The sequence below is a fragment of the Sparus aurata genome, chromosome 14 (genome assembly GCF_900880675.1).
Source record: "Sparus aurata chromosome 14, fSpaAur1.1, whole genome shotgun sequence".
Taxonomy (NCBI): domain Eukaryota; kingdom Metazoa; phylum Chordata; class Actinopteri; order Spariformes; family Sparidae; genus Sparus; species Sparus aurata.
Genome location: NC_044200.1, coordinates 9,789,653 through 9,802,273, shown reverse-complemented (window position 1 = coordinate 9,802,273; position 12,621 = coordinate 9,789,653). Strand labels below are relative to the sequence as shown.

The following is a 12,621-nucleotide window of genomic DNA, read 5'->3' as shown; positions in this document are numbered from 1 at the left end:
CACAGAAAAATACACAACCTTTATGCCAAAATGAAAAAAAGTCTCAAGTGATTTCTTCACACCCTGCATAAGTTGATGCCTACTTGTATAGAAAAGTTGTGAAAAAGAGACAGCCACAAATTACATTACACTGCATTGAGCAGGGAAATAATTGGTATTGACTTCCTGGTTAGTCCTCGCACCTTCTCATTTTAATTCTTCTACTCGCCTCTTTCCTTTCCCTTCTTCCCTTTATTTATCTGAGTTTACCTCCATTTTGTATTTTATGTTGACCCTCAGCTTACTATTTATTTTTCATTTTCTCCTGCCTGTCTCTCCATGTTATTTTCTCCCCCCGCCTACCACCATCCATCTCTTCCCCTGTAACACCCTCCCATTCTCTCTCCATCCATCCATCCCTTCTGTCCTCCCAGGTGGACAGGCCACTCTGACCTGTATCTGTCTGGCATGGATGAGTCCCAGGTTTGGTTTAAATGCCCCAATTATTCTCCTGAATTATGACGTTCAGCTCTTGGCTGTGCTGCGCCGCCTCTGCGGCTCTCTTATGAAAGTTGGCACGGTGCAACGGAACCATTTACTGAGGCCAGATTAGGGCACGTTCACCTGAGTGGTTCTCCTCATGCACCAGGTCATGAAAAGCTGACGGTTTGTGTGGAAAAGCTGGCTGTGTGGAAACGCTCTGACCTGCTTTGATCCATCCCTTTGTACCTTGTACCTTATATAACACCCTGCTCTTGTTTTGGCTAAAATATTGATTTACTGTGTTTGAAGATCTGAACCACATACAGGAAAGTTAAGTTTAAATTATTACTGGGCGAATTAAGTGGTATACCGTCTATTTGGTATAGCTTGCAGTTTTTTATTGTGACTTTCAAACCTCGCTTTGTTTTATCTATTTGCAAAGTGTAAATGAGCTGAGAGCCGCTAAGCATAAAATTGGGAAAATGGTCCTCACGCTCAGCTGGTAACACAAATGCAAGTTGGTACGTGTAAGACGCCATAAGCTCAGATGTTATCGCCAACTATGAGTGTAATGCCTGGCTTAGACATTACCAGTTTGTGCCATATCACCTCAAAGTGGAGCGGCAAAATAATGTAGTTGCCCCTCCATTCCAGTGCCAGTGACACAGCCTGTAGTTAACCTTACGTCCTAACCCACTTGGCTCTAACCTTGTCAGAGCCAAGTGGGTAACACGTGTCTATAATGCATTAATGCATTACGTACATGCTTATAATGCGCATGTGTCCATAGTGCTTAATGACTTAAACAATACTCCTGGCTGATTATTATACCCCTGTGTAAAATGCATCATAACACATTATTATCATAATTACAATGCACCTATAACATTGTTTAATTATGGTTATGAGCACTAATGAATAGTCTTAATGCTTCATAACTGTTGTGGAATTTCGGCCTGCTTGACTGTTCAGGAAAGATGAAGACTCAGAGACACCGATGGCTTATGTCGAGATATTTTATAAAACAAGATCTTGGAGGAGCAAAATAACATCGTCTTCACAGAGTGTTGCCACAATAATCCTCCCTAGTTTTACCCAATGTCTGAATTATATCCTACAGCTTCAGGAGGCAGTGCTTCCATACATGGTTATCTGTGCATTACGTACATGCTTATAATGCATTATAAGTCAACTAATGGATTAGTCAGTCAAAAGAAAATAAATCGCCAACTATTTAGAAAATTGATTGATTGTTTCTGTCACTTTTTAAGCAAAAACAGTTATCATTTGCCACTCTTCTGTTTCATTTATGATAGTAAATGAAGAGTCTTTTGGTTGTGGACTGTTTGATGGACAAAAGAAGCAATTTGAAGATTTAATCTTCGGGCTCTGGGAAATTGTGATGAGCATTTTTCAATTTGTTTTTGACATTTTATAGACTAAATCATCAATAATAAAAAAAATATATGTCGTTAGTTGTAGTCCTGTTACCACCTACTTTATTCAGTTGTATCCATTTAGCAGAGGCCCTTCTTTGTTTGGCAATTCTGTGCCCTTACTCTGTTTATGGTGAAAGATTTGGTACTGGAATAAGAAATAAGGCAGGCAGCCCACTCCACTCTGACAGTGACTTGATACAATACCCTCTGTGTGCTCATATGTGGAGCTCTTACTTTGCTCTCCCAGTTGGAAAGTAGGGAACAGATTCAGCTCACACTTGGATGAGCCCAATATAGCCTAACCCTCCCATCTTTTCAAAGCAACTGTGTAATCCAGCCGCCATGGTTATACTCCTCATTTTTACCACCAGTGTAATCCTACATTACAACTGAACCCACTAAACCTCGGGTGACATATGTTCCACACTGTGAAAGGTAGTCTAATCACCCGGCTCTTTTTCTTCACCCTATAATTGATCATATCACATGTGGCCTTGATTAAACACCCACTCCCACTTCAGAATTAATCATGCATTGCATGAACTTAGCATTAATCACGGTATAACCCCCGCTCCATCTCCATTCCTCAGTCGGACTGTAATGGGATATTCATCTCTTCAACAATTAATAACATCGGCATGGGGCTCCTGCTCACTCGCCCCATTCTTTCTGTTCCCACAGTGTTATTTTAAGCTGGTCGCAGGCGATGATTGAGGGGTCGCGACGAGAGCTTAAATGGGATTTATTAGTGTAGATGCTAGAGGTGAAGAGAGAAAAGAAGGAGTGAAGAAGCGGCGAGGTGACTGCGAGATTGGAAGAAGTGGAAATGGAGAGACGGGCAGAGCAAGACGGAGAGAGGACCTAAAGGTGATAGAGTCATTGGCATGTTTTCACACGTGTGCCCGCTGGAGAGGCATCAATCTTCTTTATCTCTTTCAGATTTTTTTTTTTATATACCTCTGTGTTTCTCTCTGTAATAACCCCCTGCCACCTACCGGGTGATTCATCTGAAACGCTCAGCGGCAGAGCTCCTCTGGGGTTCATAGAATACCTGCCACGATGCTCCGCAAGCGTACAGAACGACACACGCACAAAGGAATAAGAGAGCTGGAAAATAGATTATTATGCTCTTCTCAAAGATTCACTTGACCGTAGCAAAATGAGAGGAGCCTATCATATACTGGTGCAGCTGTAGAGCATATAAAGCACCAAGGAGATGACTGACGAATACAGCAACTGCCATCCAGAACTCATTCTTCAGCATTGAGGTCAAATGCATATTAAAAGTTAATGATAGATCACTCTAACTTTTCACGTTTGTGTTTTTCAATGACTTTAACCTATGAGCAGTGATGAAAATATGTATTTATTTACTGAAGATGAAAACTCTAGTCACAGCAGAGACAATAACTGGCCTGGAATGACAGCTCTCTACATCTGTTCAAGACTCCTCAACAGACCAAAATTGTGACATTTCATTGTCAGTCAATGAATAGTTTAGTTTTATATTTGGAGAAATACACCTATTTGTTTACATGCAGGGAGTTAAATGAGACGATTGATGCCACTCATGCCTATAAACTAGATTACATATGAAGAGATTTAGTTGAAAACATTTAAAAATCAACTAAGATTGTCAACAAAAGGTGATAAATTGCAGTTTTAACAAAATGGCATCTATGTATCGTGTTACCCAGAGATATCCACTTAAGTTAGCATGCTAGCCCTGGCCAATCATGGTCCAAAAATTTCTGTTCTAACGGTGTAAACTGCTAGCTGCATGGCTAACTGAGCTAACTCGATAAGGGCAGCTACCGTTAGCAGCAGTTAGCCGTTATTTCGAGGACGCGTTGTTTTGAATATGAATTTGACAGGTGGCCAATTCTTACGTACTACACCTTTAAGGGATGATTCACAACATTTTAATAATTGCACCAGATAAAGCTAAATGTAAACACTTTATTTGCTCTCTCTGGGAGGATGCTGCCAGTGAAGCGCGGGTTAATGGAATAAAACATTAAAAGACAAGTGGTTGTGAGTTGAAACATTGCAACTCTAGGACAATAAAACATCAATATAACCAAACTATTTCATCACTATAAGAATTTTCTAGTCACTTAGCATTAATACTGGCTAACATTGTAACATCAGTGTAGCTTCAGTTCAGTGTCCTGTATCTAAGAGACAGCACCAAATCCCTGTTTACAATGAGTGGCACAAACAGTGACTCATACTCCTTAAAGCTTTACATCCATTTACATCTCCAGCACATTTAATGATGTCAAATAACAAGCACAGTGGCGTCCACGTCTTGCCTTTGGGACCACCTCCTCACATGTCCAGCTGCACTGTCGTTGGTGGTCCTCATATGGCTAACCTGATGCCAAAAACAGGACGTTTCTTGGCGAACACGGGCTTTGTGATCAAACGTCAAAGCGTGCCAGGTTCTTTGAAGCTTCTTGGCACCAGTCAACCACGCCAGATATTCTCTACAGCGCCCCCAGTGGACATGTTGTAAAACCATGGGGACAGATGTTTTACCCCCAGGGTACACATCCAGGACACATTATTCATATTCATCTTTTATTTAGAAGGTTGTCCGAGGTTAATAACAGAAGACATGACACATAATGTAGCAGCGTCAAAGTCTGTTGTATTATGATTTCAATAGGATCATGTTGACTGTTTTATTGCCATTCATTGCTTTCAGTTCATGGTGTTTAAGGAAAAAAAGTCATGTTCGCAAGGACTTAATACCTCAAAGTATGTTTGAATATTGTCCAGTACCGTGTGAATGTGTCTGAGATCCAATATGATTCAGCACAAGATCTCACTTACAGATTTTAGAGCTTATAACAAGTTGAAAAGGCTGTTTCGTTTCATATGCAGCCAGGAAATGTGCGTCTTTTGAGGCCATCAATGTCCCATAATCCATTCTGCACTTGTTCATGAGTGAATGCACAATGCTTTGTGATTATGTGTACAGCAATATCTGAATACTCAATATATGTGATATAAGTATTGAAGCACAAACTTGTATTTGATTTGAGTCTTTTCTTTTCATGCTGTTTTCAACTCCACTACAATTCAGAGGGAAATATTTATTTATATTACACATATAGCAGATGAACACCTTATAAAATAAAAAAAATTTTATTCCAAAATTAAACTCAGAACAATATATATAAATATAGCTGCTGATTAATCAATTTTGATAACAGTGTAAGTCAGATTTCAAGCAAAACATTTCACCAAATTATCAACAGAATGTTAGGACATAACAGTTTTATGTCAAAGACGTATTGTGGCTGTATTGTGTTGTAAAGATATCTCCTGGGGTGGTATGCTAACCAGCTAGCCCTGTGCCTGAAAACCTCGGTCCAAAGCTCCTGTGCAAGCGGTATTGACACCAACGCTTCCCCAGTAGTTTGGCTAGCTGCACTGCTAATGGAGCTAACTGGCTAACAGTAGCCACAGACACAGAACAGAATACATTAGCGGTAGCTGGTGGTCAGCATGGTGATATGTGGTCCCTTTTTGAGGGATGGCCGTATGAATTCAACATGTAGCCAATTCTTACATAGTGCACCTCTTAAAAATAGAAACTACAGCAGTAGAATCATGTTTACAATATTAACGCAATCAGATATATCATATTGTTATAACAGTGTCAGGGGCCATTCACCTTCACTTCTTATACCTAAACATGTACATAAAGAATATTTTCCTGAGTATACTTACATATATCTACCTGAGTAACACTGTCATTGCAGTTTAATTCGTACTCTTTCTTGAGTCAAGGATAGATGAACTTGCTTCATCATTGATTGACAGCTTAATATCAACCATTACCATCTAACCCAATTACCTACAGTTGAACTCCCTATACCTACTATTTGCTAAACGGAAGATGTGTCATCAGCTTCCACATCATAGGAATTTAACAGTTTCAGTCTCCAACCTGTGAAGTGAAGCTCGCAAATCAAGCTCAAAGGGTTTGTTTTTTTTTATCTGTCTAGAGATTCCCAAACCATGTAATAAGAGGTCGGCACTTAAATAGTAGAGCGTAACCCCTTGGTGATGTTGAACTTCACGAGTTCACCCAAAGTGTGTGAACATTAGCTTTGTTAAGGCACACGATCTTACCTGATTAAAGAGAAGCAGGTTCGTACTGAGGTGAGCCTGCATGAGAGGTATCAGGCACTGATGCAGTGTTGAAGTTTTCGAAACATGATCTCCGTCCACCAGCAGCCTGAGGCGGAACCGACAGAGAAGGCGTGGATGCTACCTGAACACACAATGGAGACATCCTTGAATAATTCACGTGAGGTCGAGAACACGGCAACAACCGGCTTACATTGTACGCAAGTTTGTTTTATACTGTATGCATTAAATAAACATAGCCTGTGCTTCACCAAGCCTTTTGTTCGACAGCAGTTCTTGTCTCTCCGTGAGTGTCATAGGAGGGAGAAAAGCATGTGAGTCAATGGTATGATAAACCCACAAGAGCTTTCAGTATTCTCAGATGGATGTTCGGTTGAGTGCGAGACGGAGCCGCCATTACTGAACAGCAGCCGACGGTGTTAGCACTCCATGCTCCTTTTCATGCTCGCTGCCATGCCACAGGGGGAAAAGACATTCAGGTTTCCACAATGCGGCAGTGAATTAAACGGCATGGGGCTGCTGGTTTTAACTACCATCTTGACTGAAAGAATTAGCGCGGCAGTCAGCTTTTTCCTGTGCCGTGGATCCACAGTGCGAGAGCGGCTGAGCAGTCGTGCCCGTGCTTTATCTGTGAAATATCATAAGTCATTTATCATAAATGTCTGAATTCTAAACTTTGATATATCTTTCTCCGTTCATACGTCAGCATTGTGCCTCTAGACAAAAGAGCATTACGGCAAAAATAGAGAAGAGGTACTTTGCTGTGATTACAGGCTCCGCAGTGATATGGCAGCAGGTATATGCCCTTGTACTGAGCACTGATTAACAAAGGGAATAGTCATGCAATAGGAGAACCCTGTAGGGGCTCTAACAACCAAGTTAAAGTGGCTTAAAAGGCTCTAATGTCACGGAGAGGCTGTGGTTCTTCTATATGGAGTGCTATATATTCCCTCTTCAAAAAGCCAGTGGGGCATTTTGGATTATTGTAGAAAAAAACTAAACATTATCATATTTGCATGTTTTGTCAAGCGAGATAATAGACACCAAGTCTATTTTTTCAAAAAACATGTTTTTTAGAGAATTTAGAAATGGCGACCTGTGTAGAATTTAAGGATATAGACATGGATCTATCCAAACAAATTCGATTAACCCCAATCTTGGAATCCAACAGCTATTATCTTGCTGAGTCTCTGGGAGTAACAGCCAGTGTTTTGGGGGCTTTCTTTGTGGCTATCTGGGTCACAAACATCCGGGCCAAGACTTCCTTCTTTCATGCACATATTATTGTTCACACTTCGATTAGCAGATACATATGCAGATACATTTTTTTGAAAGCTAATAAAAAGCTAAATCTTACTTGATTTTATGTTATCAGCTATCTTTCTTATAGAAATTAGGCTAGTCTCTAACCACCCAATGAAACTGATACTGACCGTTAGCTTGTGGGTCATAGCAGCTAGCTAGCTAGCTAGCAGAGCAATATCATTTTCTTACATTTGCAAAGAATGTGGTTGAGGTCTTTTTACACAGAATTTGGATCAGATTTGTGGTTCTACTCCAAAGTATCCAAATCTGTTGGACTGTTTTATTTATTTTTTTTCCAATACAAATGGGTGTATGTTTACACCCCAAAGTTTCATACATTCTGCCCAGTAGGTGACCCCCAAGCAATTCCACTACAGCAACGGGTTAAGTGCCATGTTAAAAAGTAATGCAATCTTTGGTTATCAGATCACACAAACTGTTATGAGAGTACAGTAATCTTTTATTCCCTCTAACCCTCAAATTACTGGCCGCGTACCCCATCAGTTCTGGCCGTGGCGCCATTCCCGGTGTCAGCTCTGTTGTCAGCCAGCTCTCTCAGTAAGTAGGTCTGATAATGTCTGCTGCAGATAACAACGGAGGGATTCCCTGAGCTGGTGTCTCTCATGCCTTCCCAGTCCATTAGCCAGCCATGCTGCCTGTGTGGCTGACAAATGACTGAATTAGATCTGAGTGTCATTCGATGGGGAAAAATATCTTTCCTCTCTCCTTCTAGATCCTTGACACATGCTCTCTTCCTCGGGTGTGTCTGAGTTGCACACTCCCCGTGATGTTTCTCTGCCTGTGAAGTCTATTTCTTTCGTACATCCTTTCTTCTCGCTTTTTTTTCATCCAAGCATTTCCTCATTTCATGACACCAGGCCACTTTTCTTCTCCATGTGTGATTGTATATCCTATTATTCTTTCTTTACTTGGTGCAAACTTGTTTTTGTGAGATGTTGGGCTCATGATGAAAGACTACCAGGGCTAAATTTATTGCATACTTATACATACAATTTCACAGTATCTTGTCCTGTCGTTGGTCACTGTGTCAGATAAGGCGATTATTGAGCTATTTATTCTTGCCATGTCTTGGCCACGAGACTTCACAGACTACATATTGGTACCCGACTTTTCATGGATTGCTTTCACGACAGGAAAAACATGATCAAAATGACTTCTGGGAACAACAATGAAAACGACCGTGGTGTGTTTGATACTGGCTGTCTCATATTCGGAGGAGCCTGAAAAAGAAAGAAGAAGCAATTTGTGCTCCTATCAGGCAAAATTTGAAACATGTCGTGGAAGGCAAAAAGATTCTGAGATGCTACTGCTTTTGTCAGGATGTCGAGAGGCATTTCAGATGTGGTGTCCATTTTCATCCACGTTGACACAATTGACCTGCCAGAAACCCGTTGTGTTGGTCACGACTCAACAAACTATGCCAGCCCAGATCAGGCTATACGTTGGGTTGATGGCGTAGTCTGAACCGGGCAAGTTGATGAAGAGTAAAGATGAAATAGCTAAGAGAAAATACAGATGATTCACACCACAAGTGTGAGTAATTACCATTTGTATAAATTTGTCAATACTTAAATGTACCATTAGTAACTTATGCTGTTGGGGGGCTCTCTATTGAGCAAAAACAAAAGACATTTGATGAGTGTTGTATGGAGGGTCGGGCGGAGCAAGGGAAAGAGCCACTGGCAAATAGAGATGGGAGAAGTGTTCAAAGATTACTTTTAAACTTTTGAGAAGAAAATGTATCTTCACTCCTGTTTATCAACCCGACTGCAGCAAGGATCCGCAGATCTGACCCCTAGTGTCATTTGTTTATGTACTGTCATGTTGACCACTGACTGGACAGTTACCTAGGAGGGAAAAGAGAGATGAGCGTTGAATTGCCGTGTGCCATTGTTTGCTATCATAACCTTACAGCTAATGTACAGGACAGAGATCTGGCTGTTTGGGGTGGGTAAACGCTGCGTGAGTTACCCCCAATAAACATTAATGAATGACTCGCATCTGGCGAATACACCATTCAACAACCACCACTGCTGATGGAAGTCCATCTGTCTGTAGTGACTCATGTTCACAGGTGAAGTTTTATTTGTGTTTAGGTGACCTAATGAAACATACTTTTTGTTCACCTTAAGTAAACACGCAGATTTCTCTGGGTTTGAACGTAGCTTGATTCATTTGAGATCATTTAAGTGCACGCCACAAAGAATATATCAACTCAGAATTCCTACACATATATCTTTATTAATGACGGTCAATGATGGTCCAATTCTTCTAGCGTGACAGATGCTTTCCAAAGAAGGTTTTGGTGGTTGAAGCTGGGGACAGACCCAAAGACTACAAAACTGTATAAACAATTCAGCCAGCGGCTTTCTCTTTGACTATAGACAAAAGTATTCACATAGCCACCTCAGCTGTCTAAACTCTTACTGGTGCCACTCTGTATATCCCAAACTTTTAATTACATTTGATGAGCTGCCATAAAAATCCAATTTCCCTCAGTGTCTTCAGGCCCTTTCTTATTGCTCTGGCACCGGAGACCTTGCATTGCACATGGACTACAAACATCCACCTGACCGAGCAGTAGGGGACTCACTCAAAAATCTCTCAAAAATCTTTGTGTCCCACTGCTGTGCACTCTTTCCTCAAGATGTTTTCCCTCTCTGCACCTATTTGGTTCAGTTTTCTGTGCACTTTCTCCCAGTATTTGTAACCCTGCTTACGCCTCTATCAAGTCCTCTCATCTCTTTTATATTTCTGCCCATCTCTCTCTCTCTCACTCTCTTCATCTTTTACTCAGGTCTCTCGCTCTCCTCTGGCCCAGACGAATAAATATGGTTCATTACATTTTTAATGTTGTTTTGTAATTGCTTGGCACTCTCAACATGTAAGAGCAAATCATGTTTCAGAGCGTTCGTTTACATTTGGTGTGCTGGGATCTCAATCAGCCCTCTGTAAGTGTTAAACAAAACATGATTTATTTTCATCAAGTATCAGTGGGGTTGAAGGAGCTTTTAATGCTGGATGTTAAAATACATCTGGAGATTACTCCATTCTGCAGAAAATAATTTTCTGTTTGTGCATCCATTTTGTGTATTTTAAAATGTTGCATGCTGCAGTACTGTATGTTGTGCTTTATGCAGAGTTGAGGCATGCAAAGAACGTTTAATGCTCCCGGCCTTATTCCTTCCATGAGTGACAGTATAGCTGTTTTATTCTTGCTTCAGTTTTCATCGCCTCCATATCGATTTTGCCTTTCGCTGCCAACAAGTCTCCCCCACAGCTCGTCAGGGTCAGCATTAGACTGCACATTATCTCAATATTACTTTGCCTGGGAGACATGGTCTGCGAACAAACGCATGGTGGGGGGGGGGGGAATCAAAGGTTTTTTGGTAGAATTATGTGTATCAGCAGAGAGAGAGATTTTTTTTACTCTACAAACAGGTCCACGCTGTGCTGTTATTTCAAATGTAAAAAGAAAGCAAAATAATGGCGAGTCATGGTGAGATCCAATTACCCATTCGTTTGCAAAACCATTAACACCTCAGAATTATGTGACTCATTAAGACACAAACTGAAAGTAGAAAAAAGTAAAAGCAATTTTGAACTGCTGGGCATGCCACTCCTTGAACACACATGAACACAAACTGCCTGGCAGACACCGACTGCCCTGTAGCTCTCTTTGCTTTTTTCGTCTAATAAATGCATAAATAAACAATTCTGTCAAATGCCACAATCATATTAATACAAGCAGAATAGAAGAATGTGCCCTTGTTCAAAAAGGCTGTCTTGACGTAAGCCGCTAAAATAGGCTGTTTCTGCTGCTGTGACTCTGGTCTATGGCTCAGGGGCTTTGTGCTTTGTGCTAATGTCAAACGCTACAAAAGTGTGTTGCCACAGCTGTTCTTTTATTGGGCTCAGGTGCTTTGTACTATGAGCTGATCGCTTAGCAGCTGAATGACAGTCTTTCACTGCAGATGTGGCTTATTAGTTCTATGGCCTGGGCGCTGTGTGCATTGTGCTAGTGAGTTAGCTTGCTGCTGAACAACAGGCTCAGGGGCTGTGTATTGTGAATGTAGCGCAGCGTTGTAATCGCTATCCATATCTAATTATGTTATGTCTCACTCACAAGAAAAGAACACCTTATAATCATAATGATTGTTAACATAAAGCTTGGATATTGCTAGCTAACTTGCTTTATTGCTAGCATAAAGATTGGAAAAACAGCGAAAAGGCTAGCCTGCCCCTGCCAAAAGCAAAACATACCTATCAAAACATCCAAAGCTCAGTAACAGACACAGTAGATCTAAGTTGTTAAAAGGTTAAGTGTGGTTTTAAGGAGGGCGTTATGTGTCTGACTATTTATCGGGTGGGCACAGAGAGGTAAACTGGAAGTGACTGCACATAGCCATGACAAAACAGCTAGGCTAACAAGCTAATTAATGGGCTTTTTTTTGCTTTTAGACAGCCAGACTAGCTGTTCCCCCTGTTTTTAGTCTTTATGCTAAGGTACACTAAGTGGCTCCTACTGCCAGCTCTCAGCAAGAAAGGGGTTTTCCCAAAATGTCCAGCTTTTACTTTAACAAGGCCAGAGGACAATGAGTTTTCCGTTGAAGATGTAAAACTCTAAAACAGTAGACAAAACATTTTATAACATTTTTAAAAAAGGGGGCAGTGTTCCTCTCCAGTTTGCCATTTACTTGTGCAAAACGTGCACTACATAGTATTTGTAATATCAGCTTACAAATAGAAAAGAGAAAGGCTGAGGCTAAAAAGATCCACGCATGACACTGATGTCAAAACAAAACAAACTGTTCCCCATGTCTCTCCTATCTACCAACCTGCTGAAGCCGAGCGCCTTAGCAAAAAACAGCTCCTCCTACCTGTCAAAACACAAAGCTGCTCAGTAAGCCCACAAGATTTCACACAGGAGCCGAGCTCTTGCTGCTTTGTGGTGGGACAAATCTGCCTTTCTTCTCACTTCAGCGAGCACTTTGAAATACCCAACCCCAAACAAACTGATGCGATGCAGACAGAGGAGGAAGACAATTGGAGCAGGGCGCAGAAGGAAGAGGAAGGAGCCAAAGATACGAGACAAAGCACGAAGATCTGTAAATAGAAACAGAGGGGGGAAGTCAAACCAGTAAAGTGAGAGGTCAGATGGAAACAAAACAAAAAGAAATAGAGATCAGCAGTCGACAGCTGCTACTGTAAGTCACCCTCCACTGGCACA

General features: G+C 41.1%; 1 long non-coding RNA gene across 1 annotated transcript; it reads right to left on the bottom strand.

The window, feature by feature from the left end:
- Window positions 1-6,068: 6,068 nt before the first annotated feature.
- Window positions 6,069-12,385, bottom strand: LOC115595110 (uncharacterized). The gene is made up of 3 exons (XR_003986643.1): window positions 12,272-12,385; window positions 7,867-8,034; window positions 6,069-6,189 (listed from the first exon to the last, which is right to left on the bottom strand). It is a non-coding gene; the product is annotated as an uncharacterized LOC115595110 (long non-coding RNA).
- Between the last annotated feature and the right edge of the window lie 236 nt (window positions 12,386-12,621).